This window comes from Mobula hypostoma, chromosome 9 (genome assembly GCF_963921235.1).
Source record: "Mobula hypostoma chromosome 9, sMobHyp1.1, whole genome shotgun sequence".
In the NCBI taxonomy this organism is placed as follows: Eukaryota; Metazoa; Chordata; class Chondrichthyes; order Myliobatiformes; family Myliobatidae; genus Mobula; species Mobula hypostoma.
In genome coordinates, this window is record NC_086105.1 from 125,435,397 (window position 1) to 125,448,924 (window position 13,528).

The window sequence follows — 13,528 nt, forward strand, 5'->3', positions numbered from 1 at the left end:
TTTGAAATCAAACACACTGTTAGGAAGAGATGTGAATGAAGAGCTAAGCTCTGTACAGTCACTTCCATTCCTGGATAACTTCACCCCGGTTGCCAAGTTTCAGCATGACATCAGTCTACATAACTTCATAACCATTTACACTGGTGGTCTGAAGGGATTGGTGAAAGATGCAAAGGAGTAAACTCAATTGGATTGTAATTTTCTTAGCAATAAACATCTGAAAATTAAATCAGAACTACTGTCCCCTTGTATAAATTAAACCATTATTATTGCTGCCTTGTCAAACGTTGGCAAGTTTGGATTTCCAAGGATAGTTTAACATGTTCCCCACTAACATAATGGGTTGGCGTTAGAAGTGAGGCTCGCATGACAAGAACATCTAGCATCCTAGTTATTGTGGTCTATCATATAAGGCAGGGGGATCTCAATGTGATGAATTCTAGTGAGAAATAATCAAAACTTTACAATGAATGAAGAACTTTGCTCTTCTGTCAAGTATTGGAAACAGAGTACTTTGAACATAAAATAAAATCTAGTTTGTGATTCTTTTCAAATCAAATCTGTTTTCCAAAAGGAATAGTAAGAGGGGATCACACAGGTGCAACACAAGCTTAGCACCTTATCTAATCACTCCAACATGGGTATGACCATATCCTTCTCCTCCACCCACATTAGATGTTTCTGGACCCACCTCAGCTATTAGCTGCTGATAATATCTCTGGACTTGATAAGCAAAGGTAAAGCCATATAGAAAAACTTAAAAACAGGGACAGGGATTTTAAAACTGAATCATTGGCTTACTGGGGGAAACTTTGTTGACAGGCACAGGAGGAACGTGAGAGAGCAGCAGAATTTTGAGTGGCACATTTACAAAGACCAGATGAAGAGAGAATGGCCAGGAGCACGTTATATTGCTGACTCTTTCAAACAGTTAATGCAAACATCAATATATTAAAATTATATTGTAAAGGTTGACTACAAATTCTCCAATAACTGACAACCCAAACCCAAACAATTGGAGGGCAAAAATAAGTAGCAAGAAAGGTTTGATAAGATAGTTATTGTTCTGTGGAACTGCTACTATATCCTCTGTATTCAAGTTCTAAATTTTATATTAAGAAAATACAGAACGTATATTGTTAATAATACTCTACTAACCCCAAGACAGTGATCTTTATATTACTCAATGAGATAGATACTGTGTATGAATATGTTATATGCTTTATTTCTTTATTTTTGAGGCTTTTTTCATTCGATGCCAGCTAGTGCAGCAAAATACTTCCACTGTTGCTATGGAAACAAATCTCTGAATCCTGTCTCCACATAAATAAATCCTAGTTATTGTAGTCTATCACCTAAGGCAAGGGGATCTCAATGTGATAAATTCTTGTGAGAAATAATCAAAACTTTACAATGAATGAAGAACTTTGCTCATACGTCAAGGATCCCGCATTGCTTTGGAGGCACAGTACTTCAGGAATAAGGGCGATTTTTCAAATCAAATCTTGTTTGTGATGTTATTCAGGCATTCAGATTTACACAAGGTGATTTAGTGGTTGCCTGTGGAATCCAAAACAACATCTTGATACCTATCTCTGTTTTTTAATTTCATTTATCAGAAGGTGGACATCAGTGGCAAGGCCAGGATTAATTGCCCATCTTTAGTTCCCTTGTAGCTCTCTCTTCTTAAGCCCTTGCCAGCTTTTCTTCTGAAGTTGCTCCCACACTGCGAGGATTTCTGGGATTTAGATCCAGAGATGATGATCCAGCAGCTATATACTTTCAAGTTAGGATGATGTGTGAATTGGAAAAGTGGAAATTGTTCTCATGGGTCTGCTGCATGTGTCCTCCTTGATATTGGAAGTCATGAGTTTAGGAGGTGCTTTTGAAGCAGCCTGGGCAAGTAATTGCAGTGCATTTACAGAGGGTTCACAGTGCAGCCAGTGGAGGGAATGAGTGTTGTAGATTGTGGAGGGGGGGGGCAACCAAATTAGTTGTTTTATCCTGAGCTTGAGTGTCAGAACAAACATATATACATTCATTTATTTATTTATTGAGGTACAGAGCAGAATAGACCCTTCGAGCCGCACTGGATAGCAACCCTCTGATTTAATCCTACGCTAACCGTGGGACAATTTACAATGACCAATTAACCAACACGTCTTTTGACTGGGGATGGAAACTGAAGCACCCAGAGGTAACCTGCACTGTCACAAAGGGAACATACAAACTCCTTACAGCCAGCGACGGGAATTGAGCCCAAGTCAACTGTGCTGTAGAGTGTTGTGCTAACCACTAATCCACTGTGCCATCCCATAGAACATTATAGCACATTACAGGCCTTTTGGCCCATAAGGTACTGACCTTTTAACCTACTCCGAGATCAATCTGACCCTTCTCTCCTACATCTCCCTTAATTTTTCTCTCATCCATGTGCCTAAAAAAAAAGTTTTTTTAATGGCCTTAAATCTATCTGTCTACCACCACCCCTGGCAAGGTGTTAGAGAATGCTGTTTCAGCTAGATTGAGTTACTGTGTTTAAAAACGCAAACACGAGGAATTCTGCAGATGCTATTATGACAGGCTTCAGTTTTGCTATGCTTTATCAAGTCCAAGGCTGATACAGAGCAGGAGTAAAGTTTTGGCGTAATCAGAATACCCAATTTTAGCGAATACCAATAAAACCAAAAAGAAGCATCCTGAACTGATACAAATGCTAAAAACTGAGAAACTGTCCATCTGGGTACATTCGGCAACTGAGTAATATTCAAAAGAGAGGCTTCTCCTCATCTTTGTTCTAATTGGCTAACACTGAGGCAGTGCTCTGACTTCAACAGTATTGCCGCGTCTATGCTCTCTGAAGGCCAGTCAAAACTTGGGTATTTCAATATTATTTCAATGAGGATATTCAATATGTATGGGAAGTACAACCAGGTTCCAATCCCTTATCTTCCCGGTTAGAATCCCTTCACCATCACTGGGTTTGAAACCTAGGACTCCTTAGCCAACAGTTCTGTGAGTACCTTCACCAGGAGTGGACCGGTTTAAGGGAATGGCTCGTACGACCTCCTCAAGAGCTGCAAATGTGTACAGTATCAACGACCACATCCCTCGAGTGAACAAAAAAAATTCCTTAAGTGACATTGGATAGAGTGCAGTCAAATCAAGCGAGATCAGAGACTTAACAATGTGTGAAAGAAAGAAAAGGTTTGTAAATCACATGGACAGGATCTCACTTCTCAGTCACAGCCTCAATAAGGAATGATTAGATTTGCCATAAAAAAAGAGTTTGCTGCATCAATTATAATCTTCAAATCAAACTTCTTTGCCTTTGTCCAAGTGACTTCACGTTACCCGTTATCAAGTTCAAGCTGGTGAGAGGGAAGAGGGCGCAATGGGAATCCAGCCCAGCAAGTGTTTGTTCATTGATAGCTACATAAAGTTGCATACACTAAAGTACTAAAATACCATACTGAAAGACTACAAGCATACATGTTGAAGCAGGGCCAAACTCTACTTGCTCACAGTTAATGTTTTTTTTCTAACTCAGTACACATAACTACTGTATATATTTTCCATAGGCAGACAAATAATAAAGACATAAACATTGCTATTACTCAATATATAATTGGATCATATAGCAAAAGAGTAAAAGTATCATGAATTTCCATTCCTGAATTTGCTTATGAACTGTGTTTACGTAACAGTTTTCACAATACTTCCAACAAAACCTGAACTTTTTACAAGCACATTTGAAGTTCTGTTGTAATGCAGAGAGTAATTTGCACTAAGAACATACTAAAATGCCGCTGGAACTCAGCAAGTTAAGTAGCATCTGTTTTGGGAAATAAACAGTCAATATTTCAAGTCAAGACCCTTCATCAGGACTTCATGATATCCTAATGAGTTCACCATAAATCCTGATGAAGAGTCTCCACCTGAAATATCTACCGTTCATTTCCCTCCATCGATGTTGCCTGACCTGCTGAGTTCCTCCAGCATTGTGTGTGTGTTGCTCAGACTTTCCAGCATCTGCAGAATCTCTTGTGTTTATCATTTGCATTAGCAGTCTCTCAAGCACCACCGTGATAATGAGCGGATAATCTATGTCAGTAATTGAAACTGCAGATGGTGGATAGCTGGGAAAAAAAGAACAGAAAATGCTGGAAGCATTTAGCAAAGTTGATGAAAACTCATCCTGCTAAAACACTAACTTAGTTTCTCACTCTACAGATACTACCTGACCTGCTAAGTATTTCCATCATTTTCTATTATATTAGCACAGAGTCATACAGCACAGAAACATGTCTATACTGACCATTAAGTACCTATTTATACTTATCCTGTGACTATGGATAGGTACTTGAGAGTCAGTGTAGTCATCTTTCAATAATATTCAATGGCTTGATAAGTATTGGCCAGAATCCTGGGAATTGATTCCCTGCATCAACTCAACAAAAGATGCAACACAAAGCGTCATAGGAAGTCATTCCTGCCTGTGGCCATCAAATTTTACAACTCCTCCCTTGGAGGGTCAGACATCCTGAGCCAATAGGCTGATCCTGGACTTATTTCCTGGCATAATTTAAATATTACTATTTAACTATTTATGGTTTTATTACTATTTAATTATTTATGGTGCAACTGTAACAAAAACCAATTTCCCCCGGGATCAATAAAGTATGACTATGACTATAACTATGACTATGACTATCTTCAAACTAGTCTGATTATATTTTTAGGTCTTTTAAAGAATGCACTTGAGAACTTGGTCTGTTGTTTCCTCCTAAATGGGTGATCCTTTATCACTTTATCTCACTTTTTAATTCCAACCTTCTCTAATCTGTGCAGTATGTGCATGGCCCTTAGTAAAGGAATTAACAACCAAAAAAAGAATTTCAAATGGTAACATCACACCATATAAGACAAGACTTTTTCAATGCAGGTGAAAATCAGGGAAAGTGCAGCTGCTGAAAATCTGTAAAAAAACAACAGAAAACGCTGGAAGTATTCAACAGGTCATATTGTATCTGAAGAGAAACAAAGGTAACATTTCAGGTATTACTTTCATTGCATCTCTTAAAAGAAACAAACAGAACAAGAATCACAAGATGGGAAACTATCATTGGATGAGACCCTTGAAATCCGCTGTTTTTTCATGAAGCTAAAGACAAGAGAGAATGAACTACATGACCCAGAGGGTGTATTTGAAATCTGGGATAAGAAGCCCGAGAAGGTGGTGGAGACAGGCACATGCATTGCCAAGTGCTGGCAGATGGGTTGAGTACAAAGAGGTACTAGGTAGTAGGTATCAACATGTTTCTGTGTTCTATGACTGTATGACAAATCTAAAAGAGGAGATTGTGCTCTCCAAACAAAAATTTAAATCTTAAATTTGTTAAATAATTAAATTTAAAAACAATCCAAATGAAAGATCTCGGCCCAAATGTTGACTGCTTATTCCTCTCCGTAGATGTTGCATGACCTGCTGAGTTCTTCCAGCATTTTGTGTGTGTTACTCTGGATTACACAATCTCTTGTGTTTATGATTTGTTAACTAATGATGATTTTTCAAATTCGGTCTCATTAAATGATCTCAGTCTGAGAAAGTGAGCTGAGGTGGGGAGGCACAGCACTTTACAGCACCAGTAAAGAGGGCTCAGATCCTACCAGTGTCTGTAAGGGGTTTGTACTTTCATCCTGTCACCACATAGGTTTCCTCCAGATGCTCTGGTTTCCTCCCACATTCCAGAGTTGTATGGGTTGGGGTTAGTAAGTTGTGCGCATGCTATTTTAGTGCCAGAATCACGGCAACACATGTGGCCTGCCGTAAGCACATCTCAAAATGTGTTGGTTCTTGCACAAACACCGCTATTCACTGCACAGCATGTGTTGGTTTGAAGATAATGTGACAAATAAAGCTAATATTTAATTTCTAACCATAGTATTTCCACAAATGTGGAGTATTAAGAACAAATTACAAATCTACGATGGTGTGTAAGGAACAGTATTTAACTCAGTGACCAGATGAGCTTCATGCATTATTTAGAGAGTCGATCCTTTACACAGGAAATAGAAACGATTGCAGTGGAAATTCCCACAGGCATCATGCTAGAAAGATAAAATAGAATATAAAAGTCAGTTTAAGTAATTACCCTAAGTTTTTATAAACAAGTTTTGGTAGCAATTTTCCTAAAGTGTTTAAAAATGTTCTTCACCTCTTTTGTACTTGAATTACATTCCTTCCAGGAACTTAAATACTTGGAAGGGTTGGAGAGTGTATGGGGAGTGTTGGAAGGCTCTGCGCCTGTACTTATGGGAACTTAGAAGAACGAGATTGGATCTCATTGTAACCTACTGAATATTGAGAGGCCGAGATAGAGTGGATGTACAGAAAATGTTTCCGATAGTGGCTGAGCTGAGGTCTAGAGGGCAGACCCTCAAAACTGAAGGTCAGAGATGAGGAGGAATTTCTTAACCCAGAAGGTAGTGAATCTGTGGAACTCATTGACACAGGTGGCTGTGGAGGCCAAGTCATTGTGTATATTTAAAGCAGAGTTCGATAGATTCTTGATTAGGAAGGGCATCAGAGGTTCTGAGCAGATGGCAGAAAAATGGGTTGAGAGAGAAAATAAATCAGCCATAATCAAATGGCAGAGCAGAGATAATTGCCAAATGCTCTAATACTGCTCTTATGATTTATGGTCTTATCAAGTCAAGTCAAGTCACTTTTTATTGTCATTTGGACCATAACTGCTGGTACAGTACACAGTAAAAAGGAGACAACATTTTCCAGGACCATGGTGCTACATGAAACAATACAAAAACTACACTGAGCTACGTAAAACAACACAGAAACTACACTAGACTACAGACCTACAGACCTACTGCTTACGACCACTGGCATCAGGCGACTCCGAGGACTGTGGGCCCGATTTCCTCAGCAAGCGGACATTGGAAAGCAGAATGGATGGGAGATCCGGCCAGCTAGGGCTTGCTTTTTTTCCTGGCACAGACTCCTGCCCGCTCGCCTCGCTTCCGCTTCCTCGCACACCGCTTACGACGTCCCCACCTCTGGCCACTGGCATCAGGCAACTCGGAAGACTGCGGGTCCGATTCTGTCTGCGAGCCAAGGTCGCGCAATTTAACCAGCAGATCTTTATGAAGGTTTGTTTTTGGGCGATCTCTCTATTGTAGCAGTATCTGGCAATGGTAGATAGTCCCTCTGTTATCCATTGCCATAAACCCTAACTGTGCCTTAAAATTAAATTAAAAAACTAAATTAAAGTAGCACCAGATCCAAAAGGCCGCTGCTGCCATGCCGTGCCGCCTGCTGGTATGATCATAAATAACAAGAGATTAAGAAACAACACTCAAAACTGAGTTAAAATCCGGATTATATCCTTTATGGAGGACATTAGCTTAGTAAGACAGGAAAAGAAAATAATTATGGTCTTGTTTCAGCATGTGAAGCCTTGTTTCATTAATGTGAGTGTTACGTTTGCCAAGCCACCAGCAGTAGAGTTGTTATCTCACAGTTGCAGAGAATGCTGATTCAATCCTTGCCTCCAGTTCTGTCTGAGTGGAGTTTGCATATTTGCTCTGTGACTATTCTGTTGTCCTGTGGCTGGCTTCAGTTCCCTCCCCATCCCAAAGATGCGCAGGCTGGCAGATTAATTGAGCACCGTAATTTGCTGGCAGCTGAGTGGCAGAACCTAGGAGAGGTTGCTAGAATATGAGGAACATAGGTGAGAGGCAAAATAGTGGGAGAATAGAATTGCTCCGTGAGCCAGCGTAGATTCAAAGGACCAAAGTGGCCTCCTTCTATGTCATAAGGAAACATGGAAATGAACAAACAAATTTAGAAGAGCAATTTGCATTTATATAGCATTGTGAATGTAGTAAAAATTCCCAAGGGTGCTATCAAGTAAGACTTGGCACTGAGCCAAATTGGAAGATGGCAATAAAAACAGTTAATTCTGGCAACACTCAGCAGATCAGGTAGCGCCAGCAGAATGAGAAAACAGATTAAAGACCTGTCATAGGATGGGAGAAGTTGGGAAATAGTTTAATTTTAGATTGCAGAGCAGATGGAGAAGAGGCAGAGGTGGTATCGGAAAGGCTGCGGTAAGTCCACCGTTTACAAAGCCATCAAGTTGGTAATTTAACAAATACAGTTAGATAGGAGACAGGGTCATGCAAAATCTGTTCAGCGTAAAGCAATGCTGAAACCCGAAACCAAAATGAGAATGCTGGTCCTCCTCGAAACTTAAATAACAAGAAATTTAGGAGACAATGCGCCACAGCATCGGTATATCAATATTCCATCAGAAACCCAATTCAGAATCAGAATCAGGTTTATTATCACCGGCATGTGACGTGAAATTTGTTAACTTAGCAGCAGCAGTTCAATGCAATACATAATCTGGCAGAGAAAAAAATAATGAACAAAATTAAAAATAATAAATAAACAAGTAGATCAATTACAGTATATGTATATTGAATAGATTTTTTAAATGTGCAAGAACAGAAATACTGTATATTAAAAAAAATGAGGTAGTGTCCAAGGGTTCAATGTCCATTTAGGAATCGGATGGCTGAGGGGAAGAAGCTGTTCCTGAATCGCTGAGTGTGTGCCTTCAGGCTTCTGTACCTCCTACCTGATGGTAACAGTGAGAAAAGGGCATGCCCTGGGTGCTGGAGGTCTTTAATAATGGATGCTGCCTTTCTGAGACATCACTCCGTGAAGGTGTCATGGGTACTTTGTAGGCTAGTGCCCAAGATAGAGCTGATTAGATTTACAACCTTCTGCAGCTTCTTTCGGTCCTGTGCAGTAGCCCCTCCATACCAGACAGTGATGCAGACTGTCAGAATGCTTTCCACAGTACAACTATAGAAGCTTTGGCATGTATTTGTTGACATGCCAAATCATTTGAGAATATTAGTCCAGTATTTTGAACTTCAAAGCTATTACAAGAGAAAAATCAGACAGTGCCTATGGAGAAAGGAGAACTGGAATAATACTACAGATGGATAACACGAAAGCAGGATTAATCACTTTTGATACAGATATGACTTAGAGGCACGAGAGACTGCAGATATTGGGATCTGAAGCAAAAGAAGAAACAAAGTACTGGAGGAACACGGAAAGTTGAGCAGTATTGGTGAAAACAAGGTATCTGAAATTGTGAAATTTAATATCATGTTGCAAGGTAGACTGAAGATGAAGTACGGTTCCTCAAGCTCATTTTGGTATCACTGGGGCATATACAGTACTCACGGGCAGGTGGAACAGAGCAGGGGTAATGCATCTCTGATTCTATCCTTCCCTTTCTGTTTCCATCTCAGGTAGTAGGTTAGTGACAGTATCTATTCCAAGCCCACATACTTCCAGATACTTCAGCCCCACCTGCTCTGATCACACCCTCTGTGAAGATTCCACTCCATTGTCCTGATTCTTCTGTCTCCGTATGCTCCAATGAAGGCACTCTTTGCACAGGTGCCTCTAAACTCGCTTCTCATAACCTTAATTTGAGAATTGTCAGTCACTTGGACAGGTACGGATTGGCTACAGAAAGCCAGCAGAAGGGAACTCCTGTCTAACTGACAAGATGAAGCTCTTTGATGAAGTAATGAAAAGCTTCAATGAGGGGAATGTGGATGAGGTAAACTACATGATCTTCCTAAAGTTGTTTAATATAGAATCACATAATAAGCTTTGTCATCAAGATTTAAAGCCAAGGGGGAAAAAAATGGGCCATAGCAACAAATTGCTAAGTAACAATGAACAGTGCAGAAAATAAGAAGAGGTTTTGAAAGCCCGGTCAGATATAGTGGGCAGGCAACCAGAATTGAGAAAATACAAGGAATCTCAGAATTTCTGGATTGAAAGTTGGTACGTTGTCGAATCAGATACTGCAGAAACAGACAAGAAGTGAAAGAATGGAACAGAGTTCACACAGGAAGCAGACAGGGAAGAACTGTTGTCAGAGTGGCTGTGGAGTTTGTGAGGCTCGGAGTGGATAACGGCCACTAATGTATTCCCTAAAACAGAGAAGGAGTGAAGAAAGGGAAGGGTTAGTCAGGGATGTGCCATGTGAAAGTGAGAGAAGGGAGAAAATAGATGTAAAGATTAGGAACACACACAAAATACTGGAGGAACTCAGCAGTCCAGGCAGCATCTATGGAAAAGAGTAAACAGTCAAGATGATTCGAGCTGAAACCCTTCATCAGGTTCCTCAAAAGTGAGGGAACTTTCAAGTCCTATATGAGAGCAGAAAATAACACCAATACATTTATCATTAAACCAGAAAAAGAGGTTCAAGAGGGGGTGTCTGAGAAACAAGTAGTGTTTGATATGAACCACAACGATGCAGACATAGTGTTGCGATCACTACACCTCATATGGAGGAAGCGACTAGTCTTAAAGCCGATGTTACTCAGGATAGACAAGGTCAGACAGATAAAGAAAGGGGAGAAAATGGTTCTCTTGCTCCTTTTCCACTCAAATGCCATTAAAAAATTCAGGTCAATTCTACAGAATACACTAATTTCTTATTTCAATGGATAAGAGGAACGCCTATTTATGTGCTTAGCAATGTTTAGCAGAAGCTCAATCTCTGCAGCAATTACAACTGCAAGCATTTCAACAGAATATAAGCTTTGTCTTCTCATTGCTGAAGATAATATCCTATTCGTTTGCCAGCTCACCCGGTCTGTCTCTGTCTGCCTGCATTAAGTCAATTGTTTGATTATCAGATGGAGACCGAAACTCTGTGTAGACACTTGTAATAACTGACTGAGAAAACAATCATGCTTCTTACAACATAGTCTCGGTCATTGCTAAAGGAAAAAAATAGAAAGAATGAGTTTAAAATGTGGCTCAGGTGGGAAACTCTGAATAATGGATTGGCCACCTTTAAACATCCGCTCGGCAGATGAAAGGGAAAAGGAATACTCACAACACGCTGGAGGAGCTCAGCAGGTCGGGCAGCATCCGTGGAAAAGATCCATCGACGTTTCAGGCCGGAACCCTTCGTCCTGACATCGACAGATCTTTTTCACGGATGCTGCCAGACCTGCTGAGCTCCACCAGCGTGTTGTGAGTATTGCTTTGACCCCAGCATCTGCAGATTATTTTGTGGTTAGGGAAAAGGAATAGCAGTGGGAATATTTCAAGTTCAAGTTTATTGTTACCTGAATGTACATATATACAAACAAATGAAACAATGTTATCCAGACCAAAGTGCACCCACACAATACATGTCACACACAGCACATAAACCAAAATATTATACTATAAGTAAGTTTATAAAATATAATTCAAAATGCATGTGGTAAAGTGCAGCACAGGCAAACAGGAATCAGTAAACAGCTCACTGTTCTAGTGACGAGACCTTAGTGGAAGAGTATTCATTAGTCTCACAGCCTAAGGGAAAAAGCCGTTACCCAGCCTAACAGTCCTAGTCCTGATGCCTCTGCACATCCGTCCTGAAGGTAGTGGGTCAAGGAGATTGAGGGATGGATGGTAGGGAGCTTCAGCAACGCTTTGGGCCTTTCATCTGCAACACACGTAGTAAATGTCACAAGGAGGAGGGAGGGAGACTCTGATAATCCTCTCGTCAGTTTTTACTAGACTCTGTAGGGTCTTGCGGTCTGATGCCTTGCAGCTTCTGAACCACACAATGATGCAGCCAGACAGGACGCCCTCGATGGTGCTCCTGCAGAAAGTTGTTAGAGTCGTGGTAGAGAGTCATGCACGCCTCAGTCTCCTCAGAAATTGTAATGCTGCCGTGCCTTCTTGACTAGAGGAGGTGTTGTGGATCCAGGTTAGCTCATCCATTATGTGCACGCCAAAGGACTTCGTGCTCTTTGCTCTCTCCACGGCAGAACTACTGATGTGCAATGGAGATTGGCCAACCCGTGCCTTCGTGACGTCTACAATCACCTATTTTGTCTTGTCGACGTTAAGACTCAAGTTGTTCTTGCACCATCTGACAAGTCTCTCTCAATGCTGACTCATCATTGCTGCTGATGAAGCCACCCATTGTAATATCATCAGCAAACTTGATGATACGGTTTGCGCTGAATCTGGCAGCGCAGTCGTAAGTCAGCAGCGCGAACAGTGGCGGGCTGAGCACACATGGGGGGCACCGTTGCACAACATGTTGGAGCTTGTATATTGTAGTTGAATATTTGCGACCGATTCACTATCTCTTCATTCTACACTACCTGTCTTTATTTATCCCTAAATTGAGGCCATTTATGCGTCTCAGTATGTGTTGTTTACAGCAATGCCCATCCATTGTTAACCCAGGCGTTAAACATATCTAATTCAACAGATCTCTAAATACAACAGAAAAATCAAGGAGAGGCTATTTGTCGACAAAATACTTTAAGCAATAAAAAGTTAAGGTGATGGCCAGAATGGGGCATTGAACACAATTCTGGTTTAGCCTGCATTTGCTGCAGATGCTATCAAAATATTTGAAGTGTGCGTCAGAAGATGGTTAAGGGATGCTTCACATCTTTATGGAAAGCAAGGACTCAATTAAGAGTCCCTTCTAATATTGACCAATTGAACGAGTTGCTGCTGAGGATTTACTTCAAAGCCATGACCAGTTTTAATGTTTATTACTGATTAAGGTCACTGAATTCCATTGTGTTGGAAGAAGATCTGAAGCACATTGGAAGACTCTTTGGAGACCTTGTAAAAACCTGACCATTACACTGTTAACATTTTTAAAAATATTTTGTCATCTTCACCAAATATAGCTGGTGGCATAGTGGCATCAGTGCCAGACTTCGGGACGAAAGGTCCTGAGTTCGAATCCAGCCAGCTCCCCTGCACACTTTCCATCCGTGCTGGGTTACAAGTTGGTGATCTCTTTGGAAACTCACCTGGCAGAAGGCAATGGCAAACCACTGCTGTAACTTGCCTCGTACACAGTTCCCCCCTACATCACGTCAGAGAGGCGTGGAGGGAAATCGTCCGCTAACCGGAGAAACCCCGGATGCGACGTGTCTTTCCTTTCCTTTCACCAGATATAAGTCCTAAGCCATCATCTTTACTGAATACTTGATAGAGTTCAGCAGTATAAAGGAGCATTTGGTGCAAGAGCATTTGTTGCACAACCTCGCAGTTCATGACCTTCAAGTACAATCCCAGTGAAAACCTGATAAGCATTTCCATCTTTTACCATCAGAGCAGCAACTGATACTACAGTTAGCAGGACAAGAGGATGTGGCCCCAACAAGCTAATGTATTCAGAGAAAATATTTCAAGACCACAAGAGGTTTAGACCAGACTCAAGACATACTGCAAGCTCCCAAGGTGACATTATCCAGCAGATACGATTCTCAATGTGTGTCTGGTCCATACTCACCCTTTGTCACAACCTTTCACCGTGAAAGATCAGAAGCAGAACCAGGGTTTAACAAGATGATGGAATTATTATGGAGCTATTGACTGCACAGTTGGGGCCATGTGAATCACTCATTTAACTCTGGAGAAGTTCAAGAGCAGAAA